We start from the raw sequence: 6,836 nt of genomic DNA, 5'->3' as shown, positions 1-6,836 counted from the left end.
AGTGGACTTGCCTATAAAAAAAAATTATACGGGGTAGGTTGAGTCTGTTGTTGAGTTATTTTCCTCAAAATGGAATAAAGCAATTATTCGTGCAGTTACATTGAGTTCGTTACTCTGACCAATAAATTGTTTATTTTTAACTCTAGATTTGTGCGAAATGTTTTTGAAATTCCAATGTGAAATGATGTCTAATTTGTTATTTGATATCACTCCTTATCGTGAAATGATGTTGAAGTGGAAAATTATAGTCTCGTTGAACTAAATATTGTATTTCAAATGACTAAACCGATGAAATGTTTTCTAAAATTTCCCGAGGCCATGATAATTATAAAGATCAGATACTATAATGAATATTGAATCTATATCTAATATTACCCATATGAAAACTAAAATCAACATTATTAGATATCATCCTATTATCTTTCAAATGATAATTCAAAAAGAGAACATTAACTACGATTAAGAAAATTAATATATTACGTCTATTATCTTTCTTTCCTAGCCTGAGAAGGAAGTCATTTCAAGTAAGTTGAGTTAATAGCTTAAATGATTTTTCCATTATATTATTAATCCTCTGATAGATCAGACATACATAAATAATTGTGACTGAATCAATGAAACCAAAGAGTTAAGTGCCGAACATATAGATATTGATATGCGACGCTGCTGTTCACTGAAAAGAATTGAAGATCTGTAAGATGTAGTCTGTACGTACTAATGGTTTTTAAATGCTATACAAGGAATATTTTGAGACGCTTTGACTATTTCAGACTGAAGATTTGTAATGCTATGACCATTCAGACTGAAGATTTTGTAATGCTATGACCAGAACAGACTGAAGATTTCCACACGATATATGCAGTATAGACTAAAGCTTTCCACACGATATATCCAGTACAGACTGAAGATATATCCAGTACAGACTGAAGATTTCCACACGATATATCCAGTACAGACTGAAGCTTTCCAGACACTATGACCAGTACAGATTTAAGTTTTCCGGACTCTATGACCAGTACAGACTGAAGCTTTCCACACGCTAATACAAGCTTTTATCATAGAGTTCTTTGAGTTGTTCATGTTTATACTTTATACCTCCATTGTACCAATGTAAAAGCTCGGTAGTCAGATCTATTTCCCCATTTTTTACCTTTTCAACTATCTTTGGTGGTGATAATGCCACAGCTAAATAATCTTTCATTCAGTAATTGAGCACATGCACATCCAGCATGTCCATCATGAACAGCAAATAAATATTTATCTCCATCAATAGGGAGTTTCGCTTCACATCTCCTATCCTCAATTGGGTGGTTTGAAGGCAGTTGGTTGGTTTCAAATGCACGGATTGGTCCCGATTCAACAACCATGACCAGTACAGAATAACGATTCCCAGGCGCTATGACCAATACAGACTGAAGACTTCTAGACTCTAAGAAAAGTACATACTGAAGATTTCCAGACGCTTTGAAAAGTACAGACTGAAGATTTCCAGACACTATGACCTGTACAGATTGAAGTTTTCCAGACTCTATGACCAGTACAGATTGAAGTTTTCCAGACTCTATGACCAGTACAGACTGAAGCTTTCCAGAACTGGAACTGAGTACACATTAATGAATGGCTAGTACCCAGTACACATTATTGAACGGCTGGAACTTATTGCACAATATTGAATCGGTGGAACAGATTAATGAATAGGTGGCACTAATTACACATTATTGAATGGGTGTAACTAATTACATTTTATTGAACGCGTGAAACTAATTACACATTATTGAATGCGTGTCACTAATTACACAATATTGAATGGGTGGAACTAATTACACATTATTGAATGAGTGGAACTAATTACACATTATTGAATGAGTGGAGCAAATTACATAGTATTGAATGGATGGAACTAATTAATTAGTTTATATTATTGAATGGGTAGTATTAAGTACACATTCTTGAATTGGTAGTATTGAATGGGTAGAACTAATAACACATTATTAAATGGGTAGAACTAATAACACATTATTGAATTGGTAGTACTAAGTTAACAGTATTGAATGGGTAGAACTAATAAGATATTATTGAATAGGTGGCACTAATTACATATTCTTGAATTGGTAGTACTAGTACAGTATTGAATGGGTAGAACTAATAACACATTATGAAATGGGTAGAACTAATAACACATTATTGAATTGGTAGTACTAAGTTAACATTATTGAATGGGTGGCACTAATTACACATTATTGAATGAGTGGCACTAATTACACATTCTTGAATTGGTAGTACTAATTTAACAGTATTGAATGAGTGGAGCAAATTACATAGTATTGAATGGATGGAACTAATTAATTAGTTTATATTATTGAATGGGTAGTATTAAGTACACATTCTTGAATTGGTAGTATTGAATGGGTAGAACTAATAACACATTATTAAATGGGTAGAACTAATAACACATTATTGAATTGGTAGTACTAAGTTAACAGTATTGAATGGGTAGAACTAATAAGATATTATTGAATGGGTGGCACTAATTACATATTCTTGAATTGGTAGTACTAGTACAGTATTGAATGGTTAGAACTAATAACACATTATGAAATGGGTAGAACTAATAACACATTATTGAATTGGTAGTACTAAGTTAACATTATTGAATGGGTGGCACTAATTACACATTATTGAATGAGTGGCACTAATTACACATTCTTGAATTGGTAGTACTAATTTAACAGTATTGAATGGGTAGAACTAATAACACATTATTGAATGAGTGGCACTAATTACACATTCTTGAATTGGTAGTACTAAGTTAACAGTATTGAATGGGTAGAACTAATAACACATTATTGAATGAGTGGCACTAATTACACATTCTTGAATTGGTAGTACTAAGTTAACAGTATTGAATGAGTAGAACTAATAACACATTATTGAATGAGTGGCACAAATTACACATTCTTGAATTGGTAGTACTAAGTTAACAGTATTGAATGGGTAGAACTAATAACACATTATTGAATGGGTGGTCAATATTATCTGGGTGAATCGCTCGAATACAGGGTAAACATGAGAGGCTTTATTATCTCCGTACTTCTATATACGTGTTTCTGTGTCAGTTAACCTACCCTACGTTATAATACTTAATATAATTGTACGTTTATATTATACAATATGTCAATACGTTAATTGAGAAGGAATTGTGTCTTTATATTCAGATAGAATGTAGTAATTCTCTTATTTTAAGTGTGTTATAATAACAAGTATTTCTCCCTTATTCGCCATGCTGTATTTTTCGTAAACAGACAATTTAATGTTGGGACTCGTCAAAAGGTATAATTCGCTATTAAATTTTATTACAATTATTCATTTTTTAAGTATAAATAGTTTCCGAATATATATATGATAATGTAAATATTGTACTTGGGTAATATGTTTTATATTTCCGTTTATGTGAGAATAGTTTATAGTTAGTCAGTAAAATATTGTCATTTTTCTACTTTCAGTTTTCACGTCTATTTCATTACAAATACGCCTTCATCTCTCATAACAACTTCGCTACGTTTTAATAAAGACTGTATGAATATGAAATTGTGTGATTTAGCCAGTAGAGGCCCTTGTAGTCCACTGAAACTTTTTTTCGCTCTGCTGTTTCTAAATGGCGGAACAGTTGCGTGAAAATGGCATCACTTTTGACTGACTCTGAAGACGTTAATCAAATACGTTGTGATCGTGACCTTGTCCAAAGGAATTTCAATGATATTTTAGGTTTATACCAAAGGTTAGTTCAACTTTGCCCTCAGGGAATCGATGATAAAATCGCAACAAAATACGAAACTGCTGAAGAAGAGAATTATCAATTGTCTAAACGTATTGGTGACAGATTATATGACATTCAAAGTGAAGGAAGGTCTAATGGATCTCGTCGATCTAATAGATCTCAAGATAGGAAGTTAGATTTCACAAAATCCAACACGATTGATGTTAAACCTAAATTGTTCGAACATTCGAGTAAACCGCCTGAATCTCAAATACCGAAGTCTAGTTTGGTTAGTGATTACTTAAACAATGTTCCATCTACTATCGGACCTGCAGAACAGCAACCTAACAGTAACAATGTTGTTGAAATCCAAATTAGTGATTTAGCTCGTCTCATAGCTGATCAAAATCAGTTAAATCGTTTACCTGCCCCAAAACCAGATGTGTTTACTGGTGAAGCTTTGGAATATCCTGTTTGTAAGTGCGCCTTTAAAACTTTGATTGAAAACAGAAATATTCCTCCTGAACAATGCATGCATTATCTTAGAAGATATCTAGGTGGTGGAGCGAAAGACGCTCTTAGTAGTTACTTCCTGTTTGACTCCGAATATGCTTTTCATGAAGCTAAACAGTTATTGGAAAAACGCTACGGGAATCCGTTTATTATTGCTACCCGGTTCAATAAAAAGTTGGAAGAGTGGCCCAAAGTTCCTACTCGAGATGGAAAGGCTCTACGACGTCTGGCAGACTTTTTGAGGCAGTGTAACGTTGCCATGAGGTCAATTAATACTTTGCGTGTGTTTAATGACAGTCGGGAAAACAAGAAACTTTTGGAGAAGTTACCTGATTGGTTAGTTTTACGTTGGGGACGCATCAACCATGAATATGAATTGGTTCATAATGATTTCCCTCCCTTTGAACATTTTGCAAAAGAAGCAGATATTTCCTGTGACCCTTTGACTTCATTAGCAGACAGGAAAACTACGATTTCTAATTATGCTAATCATAGAAGATCCGCGTTCGCTACTGAAGTTTCTGATTCAGCCCCGAAGAAATGCTTCTTCTGTAAAGGACAGCATCATATCGATGTGTGTAGATCGTTTCTAAATAAGACTTTAGAAGATCGTAAAGGTTATTGTTCTTCAAATAAACTTTGTTTTGCGTGCCTAAATGAAGGACACCGATCAAAATTTTGTAAGAGACGGCTTAAATGCGCCACGTGTTCAAAATCTCATCCATCAGCTTTACATGGTGATTTTGGTGGTGTTTCTAAATCAAGAGACAACCCCCATCTTAAGAGTACGACTTCGCATCGTGTTATAACTACTTGCAGTAATAAAAGTTCGCTTATTTTGCCTGTTTGGATATCTCATGACAGCAATCCGGATAAGGAAATTGCAACGTATGTCATCGTAGACAATCAGTCAGACACTACTTTTGCGTTGACGGACACTGCGAGAGCTCTTGGGATTGAAGGTAAACCTGTCCAGCTATCTTTGTCAACCATGTTCGCTAAAGATAAACTTGTAGAGAGTACTAAAATCAATGGTTTAGTTGTTCGTGGCTACAATGAGACTCTTAAGATTCCTCTACCCACTACTTATACTCGAGATATTATGCCAGCCAACAGATCTCTTATACCGACACCCGACATGGCTAGACAGTGGCCATACCTTCAGAAGATTGCGCATAAACTTACACCTATGTTGAGCTGTGAAGTTGGTCTATTGATTGGATACGATTGTGTCCGTGCTTTAGTTCCAAGAGATGTTATCCCACCTGTTGGTAATGGTCCTTACGCTGAAAAGACTGATCTAGGTTGGGGTATTGTTGGAAAAGTCAACCCTTATAATGATGATGAAGACGATCTGATAGGTCTTAGTCACAGAATAGTTTCGTACGAAGTTCCGTCTGTACTTGGTGGAAATGAAAAACACACTCGATATATCTCGTTCCAGAATCATGTTAAAGAGAACATACTGCGATATATGGAACTGGATTTTAATGAACATTGCGATAATTCTGTCATTTCGTGTGAAGACATGAAGTTCTTGGATGTGTTGGAGAACAATATTCATATTGCGTCTAATGGTCATTATGAAATGCCCTTGCCGTTTAAAAATGGTGACCCTATTTTGCCTAATAATAAAGTTATGGCTACTCGAAGATTGAATAATCTGGCAGTTCGTTTTTGTAAGGATGGTCAACTGAAAAACGACTATGTTAAATTTATGGAAGACATTATTGATAAAAGTTATGCGGAGAAGGTACTAGATAATGGTATTGAAGCCCATGTTAACTATATACCACATCACGCAGTCTATAATCCGAAGAAACCTGGTAAGGTCCGTGTGGTCTTTGACTGTCAAGCATAGTATCGCGAGAACTTTCTTTTCAAAGGACCCGATCTTACAAATACTTTAATTGGTGTCTTGTGTAGATTTCATAAAAATCGTATTGCATTTATGTGTGACATCGAAAAGATGTTTTACCAATTTCGAGTAAATGATTCACATCGAGACTATCTTCGATTTCTATGGTGGGACGGTGGTGATGTCAACCAAATCCCCGAGGAGTTCCGTATGACTGTCCATGACTGTTTGGTGCTGGTTCGTCTCCAGGATGCTCAAATTTCGCTTTGAAACAAGCTGCAAAAGATAATATATCTGATTTCGGTGCGACAGTTTCAAACTTTATCCAGAATGACTTTAACGTTGATGATGGACTCACCTCAATCTCGTCTGCTCAAGAAGCAATTGATCTTATTGACAAAAGTAAGATTTTGTTAGCCAAATATGGAATACGTTTACATAAATTCGTTTCAAACTCAACAGTGGTTATTGAAAGTGTCTCACCTAATGACCGTGCCGAAGGTGTTAAGAATTTAGATTTGACTGTTGATGAACTTCCGGTTGAACGTGCTTTGGGTATTCAATGGTGTATTGAGGCCGACGCCTTTCAGTTTCGGATTACGCTTTCGGACAAACCATTAACAAGAAGAGGTATTCTTTCGACGACTAGTTCCATTTATGACCCTCTCGGTTTTATATCTCCTTTACTATTGGTTGGAAAACAAATTT

The sequence above is a fragment of the Lottia gigantea genome (assembly GCF_000327385.1).
Source record: "Lottia gigantea unplaced genomic scaffold LOTGIsca_179, whole genome shotgun sequence".
In the NCBI taxonomy this organism is placed as follows: domain Eukaryota; kingdom Metazoa; phylum Mollusca; class Gastropoda; family Lottiidae; genus Lottia; species Lottia gigantea.
This window is presented reverse-complemented; position numbering follows the sequence as displayed.